The 22138-nt window shown below is 46.2% G+C and overlaps 1 protein-coding gene across 11 annotated transcripts in view; it reads right to left on the reverse strand.

The window, feature by feature from the left end:
- Positions 1 to 22138, reverse strand: part of SVIL (supervillin) — a 348412-nt gene that overhangs the window by 212191 nt on the left and 114083 nt on the right. The window lies entirely within an intron of this gene.

The following is a 22138-nucleotide window of genomic DNA, read 5'->3' on the forward strand; positions in this document are numbered from 1 at the left end:
CGCCGTTTGGGTGTTTAGAATATCGTGAAAATCGTTAAAATCGTGAACCGGCACACTAAAACCCCCTAAAACCCACCCCGACCCTTTAAATTAAATCCCCCACCCTCCCGAACCCCCCCCCCCCCCAAATGCCTTAAATTACCTGGGGGTCCAGTGGCGGTCTGTAGCTAAATCGGGGGAAGGGGGAGGGCAGGAAAACCGGCACACTAAAACACCCTAAAACCCACCCCCGACCCTTTAAATTAAATCCCCCACCCTCCTGAACCCCCCCCCCAAATGCCTTAAATTACCTGGGGGTCCAGCGGCGGTCCGTAGCTAAATCGGGGGAAGGGGGAGGGCAGGAAAACCGGCACACTAAAACACCCTAAAACCCACCCCCGACCCTTTAAATTAAATCCCCCACCCTCCCGAACCCCCCCCCAAATGCCTTAAATTACCTGGGGGTCCAGCGGCGGTCCGGAACGGTCTCCTGCAATTGAATCGTGTTGTCTTCAGCCGGCGCCATTCTGCGCCGCCATTTTGCAAAATGGCGGCGCAAAATGGCGGCGGCCATAGACCAACACGATTCGACTGCAGGAGGTCGTTCCGGACCCCCGCTGGACTTTTGGCAAGTCTTGTGGGGGTCAGGAGGCCCCCCCAAGCTGGCCAAAAGTCCCTGGGGGTCCAGCGGGGGTCCGGGAGCGATCTCCTGCCGCGAATCGTTTTCCGTACGGAAAATGGCGCCGGCAGGAGATCGACTGCAGGAGGTCGTTCAGCGGGGGTTCCGGACCCCGACTGAACGACCTCCTGCAGTCGATCTCCTGCCGGCGCCATTTTCCGTAAGGAAAACGATTCGAGCCCCCCCAAGCTGGCCAAAAGTCCCTGGGGGTCCAGCGGGGGTCCGGGAGCAATCTCCTGCCGCGAATCGTTTTCCGTACGGAAAATGGCGCCGGCAGGAGATCGACTGCAGGAGGTCGTTCAGCGGGGGTTCCGGACCCCGGCTGAACGACCTCCTGCAGTCGATCTCCTGCCGGCGCCATTTTCCGTATGGAAAACGATTCGCGCCCCCCCAAGCTGGCCAAAAGTCCCTGGGGGTCCAGCGGGGGTCCGGGAGCGATCTCCTGCCGCGAATCGTTTTCCGTACGGAAAATGGCGCCGGCAGGAGATCGACTGCAGGAGGTCGTTCAGCGGGGGTTCCGGACCCCGGCTGAACGACCTCCTGCAGTCGATCTCCTGCCGGCGCCATTTTCCGTATGGAAAACGATTCGCGGCAGGAGATCGCTCCCGGACCCCCGCTGGACCCCCAGGGACTTTTGGCCAGCTTGGGGGGGCCTCCTGACCCCCACAAGACTTGCCAAAAGTCCAGCGGGGGTCCGGAACGACCTCCTGCAGTCGAATCGTGTTGGTCTATGGCCGCCGCCATTTTGCGCCGCCATTTTGCAAAATGGCGGCGCAGAATGGCGCCGGCTGAAGACAACACGATTCAATTGCAGGAGACCGTTCCGGACCGCCGCTGGACCCCCAGGTAATTCAAGGCATTTGGGGGGGGGTTCGGGAGGGTGGGGGATTTAATTTAAAGGGTCGGGGTGGGTTTTAGGGTGTTTTAGTGTGCCGGTTTTCCTGCCCTCCCCCTTCCCCCGATTTACGATTTTTTGACGATAAATCGGGGGAATTGGTATTGTATCGTGGCCCTAACGATTTTTGACGATTTAAAATATATCGGACAATATTTTAAATCGTCAAAAAACGATTCACATCCCTAATATTCAGTGGCACAGTTGCACCACTGAATACCCCAGTCAAGTTAGCCAAATATGTTTATCCAGCTAACTCGTTCGGCCAGAAAGCAGCTGAATATGGACTCAAATGAGATTACAGAGTTTCAGCAAAATGATTCAGAAGATAAAAGTGAATAAACTCTTTGCAATCTCAAGATTTCAAATCTTAAAAAAAAAAAAAGACAAAAGATAGAATCACAATCCCCCATCCCCATTTTTTGGACACTAGAGAGTAACTCTCTCAATATTTGTGTCTTGCAGAATAGCAAGTGCTATAAAATGTGCCATTTGGGAGATATCTGGCACTGCTTAAAGGAGAAGAAAGTAAGGACTTGGGGAATGAAGGAAGCTCCATTAACATCCCCTGCTCCGTCCACAAAGAGGTATTCACTCCTTTACTCACACAGGTTTTTCTTTGCTACCCTGAAGCCCATTACTCCCAAATAGATTTACTCTAGCTCAGAGCAAGAATATCTGCAGAAGGTTGTTCCATGCTGCTCTCTCACTGTAGTCTATCAGAGAGATTTTACTTTGCTTTTCTCTTGTGGCCAAATCTGCAAATCTAAGTTAACAAAAAAAAAATGCTGTGGCCTTTCACTCTGTCATCTGACAAAAGATGGACAGGAGAGGCCTTCTTTGGCTAAAAGCCACTGGTCACAATTTGTTAGGGTAAGCGACACTTTTAAGGGAAAAAGTAATGCTCTCTCGACAGTAGATTAAGCTACTCATCTTATTTTTCAATATATCTTACTGATATTTTCAAAGCTTATGCCAACATGGAAGAAAGGTTACAGAGTCCTATCAGATTAAAATCCAGTTCAGAGGTCAATCAAATTACATTTTCAAGTATATAGAACTCAGAAGAAATATAACTAGGTGGTTTCTTTTGCTTGTTTTAAGCATATATAAGAGTTATTGGCAATCAGTTTTAATGTTAATATAAGATGAGAGAGTGATGTATTTTGTGTTAAATTATTAATTATATTGATGTTGGAATACTGTAGCCACCAGATTAAAAAAAGATGGTTGATGAAAACAAGACTGGACTGCCTAAAAAACTAGACAAGACTAATTCAGTTGAAAATACAAAGCATGAACAATGATTACCTCATAAACCAGACAAGACTGATATAACTGAATACATAAAAGTTGAACAATGATTGCCTCAATACACATCTAAAGACTGATTCAACCTTATCATCCAATACAATGGCCTGCTGGCAATGTGATCATTATGCTGTGCAATGTGACAGGCCTCACAACATGAGGCCTATCTCCCTGCAGAATACTATGCCAAAAGAAAGAAGACAAAACCCAGAAAAATCTTCAGGCTGCAGATTTGAACTTGAGCTTCAGAAATACACTCCCATAGATTTCCAGAGAGAGATTTACATAGAATATTCAAAACCAGAGGCTAACAGAAAAAGGTGCATGCACCAAAAGCAAGAAAACATTTGCTTCAAGACTCCGGAAAAGTCACTGCACTGAATTCCTGATCAGTAACTTCAGACTAAAAATGAATTGCGCCAACAAAACCTTGCTCTCTGATTAGCATATTTTTCCTAAAATATTATTAAAAGAGAAGATGCAAGTATTTAAGTAGCATAAGTCTTCCTCTTATCAAAGATATTGTGATAGATAAAATTGAAAAAGTAATAAGTTTATAGGTCAAATATCCAGTCAGCAATTTTCTGATGGGATATTTGACCTATAATCTTCTCTAAATAAAGTCTTGATTTAAAATAGCTAAGCGTTTTCCTTTAAATTAACCTCCTGCTAGCATCTGTTGGTTGAAGACATGTATTGCATCTAATTTTATTGTTTACTCATGCAAAAAATTGTAAGTAGATAATACCTTTGCAACATTAACATTGCTCATCAATGTGCAAGTTTTACTACGGGATGATGTGAAAGGGTAATGCAGTGTCAAACCTAGCTGGCCACTGCTTCAGACATTTCCCCTTCTGCTTTGCTTCTTGGAGAAAAACAAAAAATGCATCTCACACAGTCTAAAAGGAAGTCACGGATGGTGTAGAACTAGTGGCTTCTGTGCTGTTCCAAAGTATTTGTAATCTGTAAACATGCTGCTAAAGGTGGTGTGATAGTCTCCAGAATTTCCAATTCTTGGCTGTCTCTTCCCTGCTGAATGGGTGGATACCACTTGAGTCAGTGACTCACTGCTGGAGTAACAAGAGAGGCTCTGGATCAAGGTAGGTTTACGTATCTGGTAGTAACCCTGTGGGATTGTCCCATTTACTGCTTTATAAAAGATGCTATAAGAATAGCGGCATGCCTGTTTTATGAAAATATTGCAAGATGGTATAACACTACAGTATGGTTTCCATATTTTTCTTCCAGCTGATTTTCTACAAGTTCCTCTGCTTCTTTATACTTGTAATTACTGCCAGTTGAAGGCCAACATGAATCAGAAATGGTCTGTGCTGGCTATGTGTAAAGTTGTCCAAGATCCGGCATGATATAGGAAGTGGATGGGTATGGAGTTAACTCATCTCAAGTCAGAAGAGTAGTTCTATTTCCATCTTGCAGAAAAGAAAATTCTGGGTTGTCTGGGGTAATGAATGAGAGCAAAATCATTTGTGAATCCCACTTTGAGGATTTTGCCATCTACATCAGATTCTTGGCAGCCCCAGTCCATGTGAAGGCTCCACTGTAGATGCGTGTGTTAGATTTGGTACTAGCTAATGCCAGGAAGCTGAACAGCATTTGATGTCTGGAAATAATCAGTTTTGATGTTGGAAAACGAATGACTGCATCTGCAATGGCTGTTTAAACAAAAGTGGCACAACCATGCTTTGGAAGTGCAATGTGGCATCAGATCAAAATCATAATCCCACCTCCCTTATCTCTCTCAGTTTCCTCACATGCCATATGTGCATCTTGAATGCAGATTACATCGATTGCATATTATTGGGCAAGAACCGTGATTAAACATCTCTTGGCTACCAAGTACATGGAGTACTGGCCCAGTGGTTAAAAGGCATAACATTTCATTGCTGGAGTTTGAATTTGGTGCTACCAGTTTCCATCAAATTTGTGTTCAGTCTGCTTTATGGATTTGTTTCCCCAGTGTTGCTGGATAATCAAAGACAGTGTGACAGGAATGATGATCCAATGCCAACTGCTTGACTAAAACAGAAGACCATGGTAAATGGAATTAAAATCCAAGGAAAAGAGTTATAAGTGGAGGGCATCAGGGATCAGTCATGGGTCCAGTTCCATTTAATATTTTCATAAATGATTTTTCAGAAGGATTAATATAAAAAGTTTGTCCTTTTGCAGATAACGAAAATATGCAACAAACAAATGACAAAATGCTCTAAAAGTCTGAATGTTGACAGTTTGGCAGATTTTATTGCAAAATAGTTCAGGATCATAAATTTGAGCAGCCTTTCCTAATAATTTTTTTGGGGTAATATCTTACTTGTGTCTCATGTCCCCAGATACAAGACATGGCATGTAGACACAGTTTAAGCTCTTTATTCTCTCTTAAAAGTCTAAACTTCATAGTTCAGTTCAATGGGGCAAATCAGCCAGGCATTTCAACCAGACAAATATAAGCTTTCAAGAGTGAAACCCAACCTTACATTCCTAATCTGTCCATTTGCCCAACTTTCTTCTCAGCTGGGTGCCTCCAGCTCCCTTTAAACAGATGAAATTCTACTGGAGAAGAAAATCCATAGAGAGCCACAGCCACAATCAGGGACCCAACCGCAAATTGTTGCTCTGTCTCTGCGCCCCTGCAATTGTTCCTAGAGGTTTGGCTTTTTAAACTCCAGCTATGAATATTTCCAATCACCTCTAGCTACCACTTTAGTTTAGAAGGCCTGAAGACTACAAATCCCATCAAGCTTTCTCCAACCCTGACATTTCCTCTTTGGCTTTCAGTAACTCCTCTTTAGCTTCCGCTAGAGGCAAAATACCCGAACTTCAGGAGAGGCATACTCTCTTCTGTACAGAAGAGCAGTACAGGATTCGAGGTAAGGAACTGATGTCCATGAAACAGCAAAGATAAAACTAACATAGCAGTGTTTAAAAGAGATATGAACAAGTTCCTGGAGGAACGTGCAGTTGTTTACCTGTAACAGGTGTTCTCCTAGGATAGCAGGATGTTAGTCCTCACATGTGGGTGACATCATCCGATGAAACCCGGCATGGAAACTTTGACCAGCTGACTGAGCATGCCCAGCCTGCTACTATCCGCGCGCCCACGCGAGATCCCCCTTCAGTTTCATAACATAGCAAAATACGAGCAAAAAAATAAAACAAACCAGAAGAGAACCCAACTTTGTTGGGAGGCGGGTGGGATTCCTCAGGACTAACATCTGCTATCCTAGGAGAACACCTATTATAGGTAAGCAACTGCGCTTTCTCCTAGGACAAGGAGTCCTCACGTGTGGGTGAATACCAAGCTTCAGACTGATCCATTCAACTGGAGAGACCAACAGCGGCCGAGCAAGGTGCCAATGGACACAACATAACTGCGATGCTGAGGTAAACAGGGGGCAGTCTGGGTCTCACAAGAAGCACAAGCAGAGAGAATTGGGTTCAGGTCTGGAACAGATTACACAGGACGGACTGACTGAAGGCACTGCCTGACGTCCATCCCTATCTAGACAGCAATGGGCTGCAAATGTGTGAAGAGAACTCCAGGTTGCAGCTCGGCAAATTTTGATGATGGAGACTGCACGCAAATGAGCCATCGACATTGCCATAGCCCGCACACAGTGAGCCCTTACTCAGGCCTGCCTACGTATAGCAGAAGGCAATGCAGTCTGCCAGCCAGTTCGACAAGGTCTGCTTTCCAACCGCTCCTCCCAGCCTGTTGTGGTCAAAAGACACGAAGAGTTGAATGGACTGTGTGGCCTACAGTGAGATCCAGGTAGAAAGTCAAGGCCCGTTTACAGTCCAAGGTATGAAGCACCCATTCTCCTGAGTGGGAATGAGGCCTCGGAAAAAAGGTGGTCATAATGATGGACTGATTAAAGTGGAAATCAATCATGACCTTGGGCAGAAACTTAGGATGCATACGCAAGACCACACGATTGTGGAAGAACTTTGTGTTCGGTTCGTATGTAGCCAGTGCCTGAAGCTCGCTGACCCTACGGGTTGAAGTGACTTTCCAGGCGAGGAACTTCAGCTCACAGGACTGCAGCGGTTGAGCCATGCCAGGACCACATTAAGGTCCCAAGTCTTAACCGGGGGTTTCAGCTGGAGCAGGCCCCACATGAAATGACCCACTAAAGGCTGGACCAAAAACAGGTGTGCCAGCGACACCTCGGTGGTACACGCTGACAGTGCTGAGATGCACCCTGACTGCGCTGGTCTGAAGCCCAGACTCTGACAGGTGCCACAAGTAATCCAACAGCTGAGGAAGGGTGCAAGAGAAAGGATCTAAATCCTGCCCCGCTCACCAGAAGGAAAACAGTTTCCGCTTCAAGCTGTAGGACTTTCCTGGTGGAAGGCTTTCAGTCAACACAGTCCAAGAGCTGTAAAGGCTGGAGGACTATGTGCTCAACATCCAAGCCATGAGAGCCAGCGGCCGGAGGTTCGGATAGTGCAGAGTACCCTGATTCTGCAAGATGAGATCGGGCGTCATCCCCAGCTGGATGGGCGCCCACACCGACAGGTCCTGCAGAAGTGGGAGCCAGACCTATCGAGGCCAAAAAGTGCCACAAGTATCATGGTCCCTCTGTCCTGCTGGAGCTTCAAGCAGGGTTTTCAAGGAGTGGCAGAGAGGGGTATGCATACAGAAGGCCCTTCCTCCAATGAAGGGAGAAGGCATCGCAGGTTGGATGGCAACTCCCCACTACCAGGGAACATAACATGCTCACCTTGTAGTTGTGAGGGGAGGTGAAGAGATCCAAATCCAGCGTACCCCATCAGCAGAAATGCTTGGCTGCTACCTCCAGGTTGAGGGACCACTCGTGTGGCTGGAAGGACTGCCTTTTAGGTGGTCCGCCAGCACATTGAAGTGACTTGGCAGGTAGGTCGCTCGTAGAGACATCCCCTGAGACAGGGCCCAGGTCCAAACTTGCACAGCTTCGCGGCAGAGGAGGAATGAGCCCATGCTTCGTTTGTTGATGTACCACATCGCGACCTGGTTGTCCATCCGGATAAGAACTTCCTTGGACGACAACTGGTCCCTGAATGCCCACAAGGCATAATAGAATGCCCGAAGCTTCAGAAAGTTTATCTGACAGTGTGCTTCAGCGGCGATCCAGAGACCCTGCATATGGAGACCGTTCACATGGGCTCCCCAGCCCGAGGGGGAAGCATCGGTCATCAGGGTCTCCTGGGGCAGAGTGGGCTGGAAAGGAAGTCCTTTTTCCAGGTTGGAAAGATATTCCCACCAGGACAGAGACACTCTTAGAGGGTCCGTAATTGTGACTGGAACCTCGAGATCCTGAGATGCCTGCCGCCGCTGGGACTGCAAGGTCCATTGGGTGCTCCTCATGCAGAGGCAAGCCAGAGGAGACACATGGATGGAGGCTGCTATGTGGCCCAGTAGGCAGAGCAGAAGGCGGGCTGGTACCCTCCGACTGTTGCGGACAAAGGCAGCCAATGAGGCAAGGGCGATTGCCCAGTCTCTGGGCAGAAAAGCTTTCGCTTGTGCAGTGTCCAGCCTGGCCTCTATGAGGTCCAACTGAGGGGACAGACAGAGATGCAACTTGGGGAAGTTTATAACAAACCCCACAGTCTACTAGGTCTGCACCATCAAAGCTAGATGCTGCAAGGCTCCAGAGCAAGATTCACTCCTGACCAGCGAGTCATCCTTGTACAGGAACACATGGTCTGAGCGACACCTGAGATAGGTGGCCACTACCGCCAAGCATTTGGTGAAAATGTGGGGGGCCGATTCCAGCCCAAAGGGCAGCACTTTCTACTGATAATGTGTTTCCCTCACCACGAAGCAGAGGTACTTCTGGTGGTTGGGGACAATCACAATGCACACATAAGCCTCCTTAAGATTGAGGGAGAAAAGCCAGTCTCCTCTTCTGAGGAGTGGGATCAGCACGCCCAGAGAGATCATCTTGAACTTTTCTCTTACGAGAAACGTGTTCAACGCCCTGAGGTCGAGAATGGGGCGCAAGCCACCATTCCCCTTCGGAATGAGGAAATACCTCTAATAGAATCCTCGGTCCTGCTGATGGTGAGGGACCGGTTCTACTGTGTCCACTGTAAGAAGGGCGGAGCATTCTGCCTGAAGAAGGACCAGGTGGGCAGACGAACCTCACAATGGACATAGGGGAGAGGTCTCTGGGAGCCGGCTGAAATGTAGACGATACCCTTGGTGAATGATAGAGCGGAGCCAGCGATCCAATGTTCTCTTCCCAGTGATGGGCAAAGCTCTTGAGTCTGTCTCCAATTGGGGGGATCCACCACCAGGGGTACAGCCAACTGACAGCTGTTCCCTCGCCGCCAGTCAAAAGCCCATGGCTGGGGCTTGCTGGGGTGCCGGCTGGGGTCTATTGCTGGGGTGCCGGCTGTTGGGAAGGATGACCCCGGGAACTGGTGCATGACAGACAAGCCCGGGCGGCCAGAGGATAATACTTCCTCTGCCGATAACACTAGGCAACAATGAAAGTGTTACTGACCTAAAAAGGTCCTACTCTGTAGTATCTTGATGTGCTGAACACGAATATGACCATGAAAAGTTTTTATTGGCTCTCGTTTTGAAGATATTTAATATAGTTCACTTTCTATGTTTAGTCATGCAAATTTATCCAGTAGGACTGTAAATAAGCCTAGAATGATGTAATATTGCATCATATTGCATAATACCATCATGCATACATCATCCAGAGTTTATTACATCATTTTCTGATGCAATGCAGTTCTACTGCCATGCTGCTGCTGAGTAAGCTGATGTCAGCAGTGTACTATATGAAGCCCAGTCAGAAAGGGTGAGCATTTGAAATATTCATGCTGGCTGACTACTGCTGGACACTCCGCAGAGATGCTCCCGAACAGGTGTACAAGAGACAAGCAAAGAAATCTAAGACATAGTCTATGACTTCATTTTTCAAACGGTATTAATCGTAGGTCTCCTACTATTGGCATACAATTCAAGATGTAATTATATTATTGCATATTACAAAAAAAACTAGAGCCAATTTTGCATTTTCACAGTCACATTCATGTTTAGCACTTGGAAATTTATAAGAATTGACTAATTTAATTTCAGTAACATGACTTTTGTGAAAATTTGTTGCCCAGTGTAAAAGGGCTTCTGAGAACTCTGCCTAGAGAATTTTCTGACCAAGAATGGGCCTTTCGAAGCACTAGCAGACAGCTGCTGAAGGGTATCATGATAGTCCTTCAATTGTGCCACCACATCCCAATCCTTATCCCCGAAAAGGTTTTCACCCGTGCAAGAGAAGTCAGCTATCCTGTCTCAGACCTCTGGCTGGAGATCAAATGCCTGAAGCCATGCCATTCTTCTGGCACAGATGCCCACTGCGGCTAAGTGGGCCGCTGTCTCAAAAACATAGTAGGTGGAACGCACCTCATGTTTCCCTGCATCAAGAGAGGGCCTCCTGCTGGCGCTGGAGAAGGCCCTCTGCAAAATCCTGGACTAGTTTCCAGAGATTGCGGTTGTATTGGGTCATTTAAGTTGATAAATGGCGATGCGGGCCACCAGCATGGCGCCTTGGAAGACTTTCCTTCCCAGGGCATCTAGCTCCCTGTGCTCACGTCCTGGAGGAGCAGAGGCATGGGTTCAAGAGCACACGGCCTTTTTTCATAGTGGACTCCACAACCACCGACTGGTGGGGCAGTTGCCTCTTATCAAACCCCACAGCCTGCTGCACCAAGTAGGTGGCGGCCATCTTGTTAACGGGGGAGAGAGAAATGGGGTGCTCCACATGCAGAGGAGGAGGTCCTTAAAAATATCATGGATAGGAATTGCCACAATCTCCTTAGGAGTGTCGATGAACTGCAGTACTTCCAACATCTTATGATGCGCATCCTCCTCGGTAAGGAGCTGAAAGGGAATGGCCTCTGCCAAAGTCCTGACAAATTCCATAAAGGACAGGTCTTCGGGCAGTGACCAGCACCGTTCCTCCGATGGGGAAGGCTCTAACAGAGGGTCATCTGAGTAGTCTGAGGACGAGTCCATGGAGTCGTCACCCCAGGGGTCGTATGCCCCCTCCTCCTCACTGGGACCAGCATGCCGTGGACAAGATCCGTGAGGGGTATCTGCCCTTGGCTCAAACTGCTTCGGTGGCCTCGAGGACATAGATTGTTCCCCTGGCATCGAGGGGAGCAGAGGCCATGGTAGGCTGGATGGATCCAGCAAAGACTTGGGGAACCATGGGCGAGGGAACATGGGACCGGCCGTATCTTCCTCTTCAGAGGACCTGAGAATCGGGATCGCTCCAGTGAAGGGCATCGGTAGTCTATGGGGAACCGAAAGCCCCTCTGGCACCGGCTGGGTCGGAAGGGCGCCCAGGATGTCCAGATACTCCAGCAGTGGGAAAAACACTTGAAGATATCAATAAAAGAAAGGAAATCAAATAGCTCCACCAACCGTGAGGCAACTGCACCACGGAAAAGAAGATACTGAAGGGGGACCTCGCCTGGATAATAGCAGGCTGGGCATGCTCAGTCTGCTGGTCAAAACTTCTAGAAACTTTGACAAAAGATTTCCGTGCCAGGCTCCATCGAATGATGTCACCCACAAGTGAGGACTACCATCCTGCTTGTCCTAGGAGAAAAGTCCATAATATATTAGCCAAGTAGGATAAAATTAATAACTGATGAAAGAAGATATGAAGTGAATAGTTTAGAGCCGGTTCACCAGCCTTGCAGTATGAACGATCCCTTAAATGGAGGTGCAAATGGAAGGTCTTCACTTTTGGAAGACCTCCCTGGGAGGCTTTCAGATAGAAATGAATCTGTGCCACAGCTGCTGACAAGCACAACGCAGACAATGGTGAAAAACTCATGATCAATTATACTAACTGGTACAGATATTTATCAAGGTCTTCCAGAAAGTTTTTCACTGATGGGACAGAGTCAAAGACTGCAGCTTTCCCCTCATGCCAAATACGCAGTTTATGTTTGAACGGTTTTTATTGGTTTTGAACAATAACAACAACGTAACACTCCTGAGATGGGGTGATTCTGCACCCATCTCGAGTATACATACAGCAATTACCACACATAAAGGATAATCCCCAAGTCCGTCCCCCCCCGTCCCCCCCAAGTGTAATCTGATAGCATCAAGTCCAAATTCACGTATCGGTCCACACGAACCAGGCTGTCAACAAAACACAGTTCTCATCACTCAAGCATTGAGAAGAAGACTGCGAATGCGATGTGGGAGAGTTTGGATATACAGCTGCCACACAGAGGAAACGCTTCCTGTCGCTGGGAGAGTGCCGCGATGCTATATTTTCCATGTTCATCATCAAATGTAAGCTATTTCTCCAGGCCCAGAAGGATGGGTCATCCGTTGTCCGCCATCCAGATAGGATAATTCTTTTCCTTACAAGACAAGCTTTGGCCATGAACAGCCGCGAGCCAGGATCTCGGATTCGAATTGGTGAAATACAGCCGAATAACAACCATAATGGTGTAACAGGAAAGGCTATGTCCAGCAAATCTGCCAGATAATCCGCAATAAGTTGCCAGAATCGTTGTATCGGTGGACAAGCCCAGAAGGCATGTGACAAAGTACCAAGGCTATGACCACAGCGGGAGCAGCTAGTGTTTGGCGCAAGTTTTAAATGATATGCTATTTGAGGGGACACGTACGCCCGGCTCAAAAATTTATATTGTAACTCCCGATAGTATTGGTTAAGCGAGATCCTGGCTGTGCGGCGGAAGCACCGCTGTAAAATTACTGGCGAAAGAACAAAATCACCATCCCTATTCCAACGGGAGGCCAAGACAGTACACATGTCCCCCTCCGCTCCCTGCCTTAACCGTGCATAATAACGGGACAATGACGGGGGCACTCGGATCTCCAAGTGAAGTACCTGGTTTATAGCGTGGAATGTGGCTAGATTTTTATGTTCCTCCGGGAGAGACATCAAGTAGTGACTGATTTGTAAATAAGAAAACGTGTGTTGAGTGCCCAACCCATAAGTATCCTGTACCTCTTTGTAGGAAAAAACCCTCCCCTCCATGGTAAACAAATGTCCCAGATGCGTGATACCCCTGGCCTGCCAAGTCCGAAAGCCGGATGACTGGAATCCTGGGGTAAACTCGGCATTTCCACTCACTGGAAGGAGATACGCACAGTATGGTAAAATACTCACTTTTGCTGCCACTCTCCGCCAGGTTAGGCGAATCGGGCGCACCAACGGGGAACTTAACAGAAAAGAAGGAAGATTGGCCGCTGTCGCTTGCAATGTATAGGCTGGGGCTAGTGGTGCCATCACCGCCCGCTCTGAGTACCGGGATGTAAAAAAGTCCCCACATCCAATACCCAGTCTCGCATAAGCCGCATGTTACATGCTAAATTATATGTGGCCATGTCCGGGACACCCAGCCCACCCCTACCCCATTTAGCTTTCAACCAAGTCAAGGAGATCCTGGATTTCCCTCCCCGCCACAGAAATTTGCGCAGGGCACTATCCAATTTCCGCAAATCCACCCGTTTTAACAGAATAGGCACATTTTGTAAGAAATATAGCCATTTAGGCAAAAGGCACATTTTAAAGAGATTCACTCTGCCGCTCAATGATAATGGTATATTTCTCCAGGCAGTCAAGCTGTCGTCCGTGCTGCGCAATAACCCCGGGACACTGGCCTGATAGATCTTATCCGGGTCTGGCGCAATATTCACCCCCAAGTAACGAAGAGGGCCCTGCGTCCAGTGGAGCGCAAAGTCGCCCTGCCATCTGGCCGGTAGATCTGGGGGATATGCTATCACCGAGGATTTATTTTCATTCAGCTTCAGACCCGAAAATGTACCAAAAGACCCTATCAAAATTAGTAAGTTTGCAACCGAAACTTGGGGGTTAGTGACAAACATGAGCAAGTCGTCCGCGAAGGCTACGCCCTTAAATATCCGAGGTCCCATTTTAACGCCCCGTATCTCCGTCTTCTGGTGGATCGCTAGCATCAGTGGCTCTAATTGTAATATAAACAACAGAGGGGACAATGGACACCCCTGTCTGGTCCCTCGCGTCACCCCAAAGGGTTTGGAGCATGTGCCATTTAACAGTATAACAGCCCGCGGGTCAGCATACAACAAACGCACCGCTTGGAGAAAAAATCCCGTAAATCCCAGGTCTTCCAAAAGAGTGAAAAGGTATCGCCATTCTACGCGGTCAAACGCCTTTTCGGCGTCGAAGCTAATAACTAAGTGAGGTTCCCCCATTTGGCGACACATTGTCATGGCTGTGAGCACTCGTTGAATATTAGCTAAGGCATAGCGCCGACGAACAAACCCAACTTGGTAATCCCCCACCAAAGTAGGGATAATTGGGGCTAACCGATCAGCCAGTATTTTTGCTAATAGTTTATGATCCAAATTTAACAGTGATATCGGACAGTAGGATTCCGGTAACAGAGGATCCTTCCCTGGTTTCGGTATCAAAGTGATTAACGCCACGTTATCATGAGGGAGAAAAGACCCGCGGGAGATCAATTCAGAAAAACACGCCGCCAAGGGTTCAGATATCAAGTCCCCCAGCGCCTTGAAAAATTCTGCGGTATACCCGTCGGGACCTGGCGCTTTAAAACTCCGTAAGTGCTGTATAGCCAACGACACTTCTTGTGCCCTAATAGGTTGATTAAGGGTTTCCTGCTGTAATAAGGTTAGCCGGGGTACAAATACGCAGTTTAGCCAGGAACTGAGGGCTAAAGCGAATCTGCTTTTGAATTAGTATTGCACAGAGCAGTGAAAAACTCCCTCCTGAGCACAGATGCTCTTGCTAAACAGGCTTGAGCTATCCTTATCTTCCTTTCTTGAAACAGTAGCTTCGATCTACCTCATGAGGCTTGAATGATGTGCTGTTTATGAATGAAGTTCATAATTTTTGTAATTACTACCCTGGGTCTGGAATCAGTTTCTGTTTTCGCACCCAACCGATGAGCACATTTGATCTCCAGAACGCTTTTCAGGTCTGGGAGATCTAACGCTTCTGGTATCCAATCAAGCATTGTGCTTTGCAGATCTTTTCTTCAATACATTCTGGAAGGCCCAAGATTCATAAGTTATACCTTCTAGACCTGTTTTCAATATTGTCTGGTTTGTTTGTATGCTCTGTAACGGTTTTTTCAAGAGCCGTCATCTTAGATTGAATTGCAAGAATGTTGTCCTCCACCACGGATACACGGCCCTCCACCTGCTCTATCCATGGGTTAAATTCAGAGAGAGACGACTTTAAATCTGAAATTTGTGCTGAAATGCTGCTAAGTTTGTCATCTAAGACTGCACTAACCAGCTATTTAATCTCGGTGATCATCATGTCGGTGTGTGGGCGACTATCGGAGGAGTCTTTTACTGATGCCATCTTAACTTCCATTCCCCGTGGCTTTTCTTTCTCCTTTCTACTTGCCTTAGGTGGCATCCCCGTAGGCGATTTTTGCATGAAGCTAGCGAGCAACATGTGCTGGGATTGCTGAGGCAAGTATCAGATTTCAAAAAGCCCTTTAACAACTGGATTGCTAATGATTGCAGGGGCTTGGCAACCCCCGCCGAGGGAAACACATCCTACTTTGTTCACCACATCACATGATCCTCAAAGTAGGCTAAAGTATTGTTATCCTTGGGAGTAACAGGAATTAGATCTACTTTATGGGATCTGCTAGGTATTTGTGACCTGGATTGGCCACTGTCAGAGACAGAATGCTGGGCTTGATTGATCTGGTTCTGATCCAGCATGGCAATTCTTATGAGGCAATTATATTGGTTTTCTTATAGCTGCCAAATAGCAAGACAAGACTAGATGAATGCATAAAAGGAATATCTGCTTCACAAATCATTAAGATAACCACATCTGGCGAACTGTATCCAATTCTGGAGACATGCATCTGGACAGAGCACAGCCTATCCCGGGGAGGGCTACCAAAATGGAACAGAGTCTGTATTATAAACCCTATGAAGTTAGACTTGGATACTCAAATATATGGGTGTCTTCAGACAAACGGTTGTGTGCTAAATATGATTAAATAAAAACAAATATACCCTTTGAGGCATTTGAAGGTTTATCATCCCTCCCTTCAGTTTAAAAATTTAAACAATGGGCATGAGGCAAGTGTTTTTCAGTGCAAAGAAGTTCTAGAAAAGCTAATCATGGAATGAGACTGGAAAACCTCATGAGTAACAAAGAAACATCACATCATCAAAAGGGTGGAAGATGCAAGGAGCAGACTTCCAAAGGTGGTGGTGGTGGAGGCAAAAAGGATGGAACACACATACAGAAGATACTTTGGCTCAAGGTAAAGCTGGCAATCAAGTACACACTGTAAGAATCTTACAGGAAGGGAAAATGAGCCTTGCAGTAATTATTTGTTGTCATATCCTATCTTTTATTACTCCCTTCAAGCTATTTTACACAAAACTCAAGGACAACACCAGTAAACGGGGAAAAAAGAAGCAAAATGATAAATGGAACAGAAAAATGTGTCCAGCTCACACAACAGGCTTCAGACTTGTGCATAGCATAAAGGAAGGCACCTGCATGGATCAAGAAGCTAAACCATGCTGAAGTCTCTTAAGTCACTTACTGAAGTACGTGTCATGAATATTTTCAACCAATTTTCTAAACAACATCATGTGGGCCAACAAGCTTTGCCATTGCCAAAGTAGTATTATAGATTAACGAGACCTCATATGTCTATTCAAACACAGTAGGGCTATTCAAACACAAGCCCTACTGCCACTATTAGGTGGCAGTAGGGCACCTAATAGGGCACCTAATAGTGGCAGTAGGGCTTGTGTTTGAATAGCCCGCCACACATATGAGGTCTCGTTAATCTATAATACTACTTTGGCAATGGCAAAGTTTGTTGGCCCACATGATGTTGTTTAGAAATTGATATATAGATTACATCATACTTCAACAGTTTCTTTAAAATAAATATGAATATTTTCAAAGCAACAAGAAAGCGCAAGCAAGCAATGTGTATCTCTGCACCTACAACATTACAGATCTGCACTAAATTATCACCCTCCTGCGTTTCAGCATAGGATTGGTCATCCCAGACATGGTGAGCATTCCATGACTATGGGATAGCAATTAACCAAGCAGACGCTTGTACACCAATCAGTTCTACATCACTTTCCAAACAGCAGTTAACAATTCAGCAGCAAAGTAATCAAGCAGAGAGGTTTTCAATTCTAACAGTCACTTATTTCATGCCGTTTTCTATGACAACAATAAGTGAAAAACTGTCAAGAGCTACAAATTTTTTTATCATGACAGCTAAATGTGCACCATTTTAAGCCCTTGCTTATTTCAGAAGTAAAATAGGGAACACTCCTCTGTTCTTTTCAGGTGCTCTATGCAAACAGGAAAACTTTAAAAGGAGTTACACATATAAATTTAACATACTATCATAGCAATTTTCAAAAGTCATTTATTCGCACAAGTGCTCTTTACGAGGCTAAAACCTATGGACAATTCAATGGCATATACTGTAGCAATTTTCAAAAGCACAGTTACATGGGTAAAGTACATTTACAAGCGTAAAACACAGTTTTAAGCATGTAAGTGCTTTTGAAAATCAGACCCAAAGAATGCAAACTTCGGGGAAATTTAAAATTGATCGCATTGGTGCAAAGTGTGTGAGTACTTTTCAATCCATGGACTTTACATTAATTTTCAAAGGGTAGGCATGCTCCTACCTTCCCTTTGAAAGTTATTCCAGCAAATCTAGTTGTACACATTGTTCAATAAGCTCCTCATTCTTTCTACGAAGAAATTTCCTGAAGAATGAGTAAAGAAGTCAGGATGTCTAGCCTCCCTCGTAATCTCCCTTTTCACAGCTCTAGAGCTTACCAACCCTTTGCCAAAGGTGAGACTCCTCCTGCACTACAACACCCTACCACTTCTCTAGGATGCTACCCATAAATCTGCTGTGTCTGTCATAACTGTGCCTACTTTTTTTTAAATGCCATCATCACACCAGTATCACGGTAAAACACATAACTGCAATCATTAAGTAGGTAGCTCATGTTTATCTTTTTTCTTAACCATTTAAAGGTACCACAGAGATCCTAAAGCTTTATAAACTACCTGTAAAAGTGATTGACAAGGGAAAAAAAAAAAAAAAAAGAGATGATTCCTAACAAGTGGAGAGCTCCCCACTGGGCTCCAAAGCTGACAGGCATTGTGAGGGCCTATCCAGTTTTGCTATTCAGTGTAGGAATGGCCCAGGGCTCCAGCTCTGGAGCTAGAGCTGAGCTCCTCAGTTTTATTAACTATGCTTTGGAGCGGGAGCAGAGTTGGAATCAGAATGAAGCAGGGCTCCAGAGCTTGGAGCTGAAGCCAAGGTTCTGGAACAGCTCCACTCTGCTACCGTAAAATACTGAAAAAGTTTACTGAAATGCAGTAGGTACCTCATTTCATAGGAGTCAAATAAACTAACCTCATTCCAACTACTGGGAAAGAACATTTTTATTGATGTAATTTTTTTTTTAATGCCTGCCCTTTCTTGGTTAGAGACTAGATTATATAATCTCAGTCTGTTTGAATTCCTAAACATATATGGGGATTAGGGGGGAGGTCAGGTGAAGCAGGTGTGGGAAGAGAGCACTAGAGGCAAATGATTCGTTTCACTTTGTCTAAAGTAGACATGTGCTGCTCTGTAGTTTGACATCATGGCTTTATTGGCATAACAGTCTCCTCATTTCTTTTGTCTGCTGGCAACATCTGTAGAAGGTGAGAGAATGTTCTATAAAGCAGGAAACCGAATCAGTGATAGCAGAACAAGATTGATGATAGTAAATGATGGCAGATAAAGGCAAAATAGTTCATGCAGTCTGCCAGCGAGTTATGGTAGTAACTGCTACGCCGTGCAGGTTATCCCATGCAGAAATGTTACAGCTAAAATTAAGATAGGTTATCCTATTTCTTCATTTCTACCCTTGAGCTCCTAGGGATCCGCAGTGTTTATCTCATGCCCCTTTTGAATTCCATTGCTGTTCCCATCTTTACTACCTCCTCCGGGAGGGCGTTCCAAGCATCCACCAAGCTGTTTGTGAAGAAATATTTTCTGACGTTGGTTCTCAGTTGTCACCCCCCCCCCCAGAGGTTTACATTGTGACCCCCTAGTTGTACAGTTTCCTTTCTGAAAGTTTGATGTTTCTGCATCATTAGTACCTTTCAGGTACCTGAAGGTGTGTATATCTCCTCTGCATCTCCTCTCCTCCAGGGCATACATATTTAGATTATTCAGCCTTTCCTCATAGGTCTTCTGATAAAATCCCCAAATCATTTTGGCCGCCTTTCTCTGGACTACTTCCATCCTGCCCCTATCCGTTTTGAAATACGTTCTCCAGAACTGAGCCCAGTATACCAGGTGAGATCTCACCAAGGACCTGTACAAGAACATTAACATCTTTTTTTTTTTTATTGCTGGCAATTCTTCTCTATGTGCAGCTCAGCATCCCTCTGGCTTTAGCTACCACCTTATCACACTGCTTCACTGATTTCAGATTTCCAAACACTATTACCTCAAGGCCCCTCTCCTAGTCCATGCACATTAGTTTTCCACCCCTCATCGCCTACAGCTTCTTTTGGCGTACTGCATCAGATGAATGTCTCGGCACTTCGTGGCACTAAGTCCCATCTAGCTCTGCAAATGTTAAGCAAATCATTTTGATAAACCATAACCTATCCTTAAGTAACTGTGGCAGCCAGGGCCTGCCGCCACTACCTCTCCACCTGTTTCCACCATACAGCCTCCCACCCTTCAGAGTAACATACAACACTGACACTCCATGCTCTTTTTTACAGCTGGTCAATCGACCCAGCCCATGCAGCATGCCAGGTTACACCTGGAAGTGCTGCCGGATGGCTCTGCGGCACATATTACCATGCAGTCCATGGGAGAGGGGAGGAAATCGCCTTGCAGACTGACCCAGTACAGAGGGTTTTTTCTCTTGACTTCCTCCTCCCCCACTGTAGCCCTTGGAATCTGCGTCAACACGTCTCTCCCCACTGCAAGGGCCAACAGATTGCATTCCCGTTCCCACCTTACTCAATAGGAAGGTGTCATAAGGTACATTTTACAAGGCCACAGCACTTCACTGGGAAGCAGGGGAAGGAGGCCCAGCCGTAATGTTACTGCCGGTGCCCTGAGGGGGCCTCGGGCGTGGGCTGTTGCCCATTAAGCAATGAACAGAGGGATATTGGAGAAAAAAAAATCTTTGTTTAGGAAGTTTGTTTTGTGTGTATTGCGACCGTCGCTGCCAGACGTCTCCACTCCGCCCACCTTACCTCTTTGGAGACTCCCTCTCTGGTTGATGGACGTTTGGCTGCCGCGGCGTCATCTTGCCAACCTCCTCCAGCGTCCCCAGACCGGCTCAATGCTGCCTTCCGCCATGTTCTCCTGAGGCCTAAGAGCTCACGTGCGGCGCAGCCCCGACTCAAGTACCAGCAGTGGCGCGAACCTCAGGAGCGTCCCCCTGAGATGACGTCATCATCTCCGGTATATTTAAAGGTCTTTCATTTTGCTAGCTATTCGAGTTAGCAAAGGTTTACCAGGGAACTCCTTCCAGGTATTGCTGTGGATGGGATTCGCTCTCTGCATACCTTGCTACTCTGCCTCCTCGGACTTTACCAGAGGTACCCACTCCTCGGGGGCCTCGCTCTCTATTTTGCTTTTCAGGTCGCAGTCTGGAACTGGTACTCGCTCCTCGAGGGCCCACGTTCCCGGACCTGCTACCAAATACAACTTCTGCCAGGAAGTCACCGCTGCCTACAACACCAGTGAGTTACCATCTCTCTCTCAGAGCTTTCCCTGGAACCAGGTACTCGCTCCTCGAGGGCCTACTTCATTCCAGCCTCTGGGCTACTACAAGAGACTATTGTGTGAGTGTTACCATCAGGTTCTGTTCCTGAACTCTGCATACTCTGCCTACTCACTATCTCCAGTTTCTCTATAGCTCAGCCATCCTGGGATCGCTGTTCCAGTGCCTGAAGGACTACAGCCCAGCCGGGCTCTTCCAGCTCACTACTGCCACCTCTGGTGGCCCACTATACTGTTTAATGAAAGAACTAGTGTATGTCTGTCTCCCAACTCTGAGCTTGACCAGTGGTCCCTCTCGGGATCTTCCCCCGGGGGCGTGGTCATCTGCCACCGGCCCAAGGATCCACCCACAATTATCACAAATAATACCAGTGTGTTTTACTATGCAATTACTATGAGGAGAAGAGGACATGCTTGAAAAGTCACAGATCAAACAAGGGGAAACTGTGGTACTAATATTCTAGTCCTTATAGAAAAAACAAGTTTCCAGAGTGAGTTATATATTCAGAGACTCCTAATGTCAAAATCAGTGGAATTTTAAAGTGTTGATGTCCCCCGACACAGTCCCATGTTTCACCCAAAGGCTACATCGGGAGGGATAGAACATACAATAGTTGAAATGCAAAAAAACAAAAAAAAGGAAGACATCTACAAAGTGATACAAGAGGTATTGAAGGTGCTACAAAAGCAACCATACAGGCAAATACAATTCCAGGGCCGAAGCCTATAAACAAACACAATGAATACATATCTTAAACACATCAGTGAAACGAGTATAGGAGCTCTTACAGATGATCGCAAAACAGAGAGTTTTAAATCAGTCCTAGCTGGTTTTTTGCACCGGAGAGACTCGGCCAAACCAAACAGACAGGTCACATGACATGATATATCCAACAAAAAACAAGCTGTCAGAATATAACAAAACTTTTCAAAACCGTCAGATTTATTGCACTGAAGGAAACAGAGGGTGGGGGAGGGGGGCAGGGGTGGGGAGGATAAGAGAACATAGAAAATGAAACATAAAATGATATAAAAATGAAACCATACAAAAATGAAACCATACAATTTCCATATTTAAACTGCTAAGAAAACTGAATAAGTTAAAAATCCATTTCTGCTCTTGCCATTAAAGTTGTGCATCAAAACCCGCCCCCTCCCCAGTGAAGGAATCAACAGATCAATCACAAAAAAAACCTTTAGATTTGAAGGGGAGTGAGATGCATCAACCCAGTGCTATACCAGTGGTGCCTCTTCACGAACAGAGCGAATGCACAATCTATTCACAGATATGAGTTTTCAAGGTGCCCAAGGTTTTAAGAACAGGGCATATGAGAACATATCACCCAAGTAGAGAGGCTTGATGTTGAATGGTGTAAGAGGTATTAGGCAACCCATCAAGAGGTGTGTAAAATGTGAAGGAAAGGGAA

This window comes from Rhinatrema bivittatum, chromosome 2 (assembly GCF_901001135.1).
Source record: "Rhinatrema bivittatum chromosome 2, aRhiBiv1.1, whole genome shotgun sequence".
Classification (NCBI taxonomy): Eukaryota; Metazoa; Chordata; class Amphibia; order Gymnophiona; family Rhinatrematidae; genus Rhinatrema; species Rhinatrema bivittatum.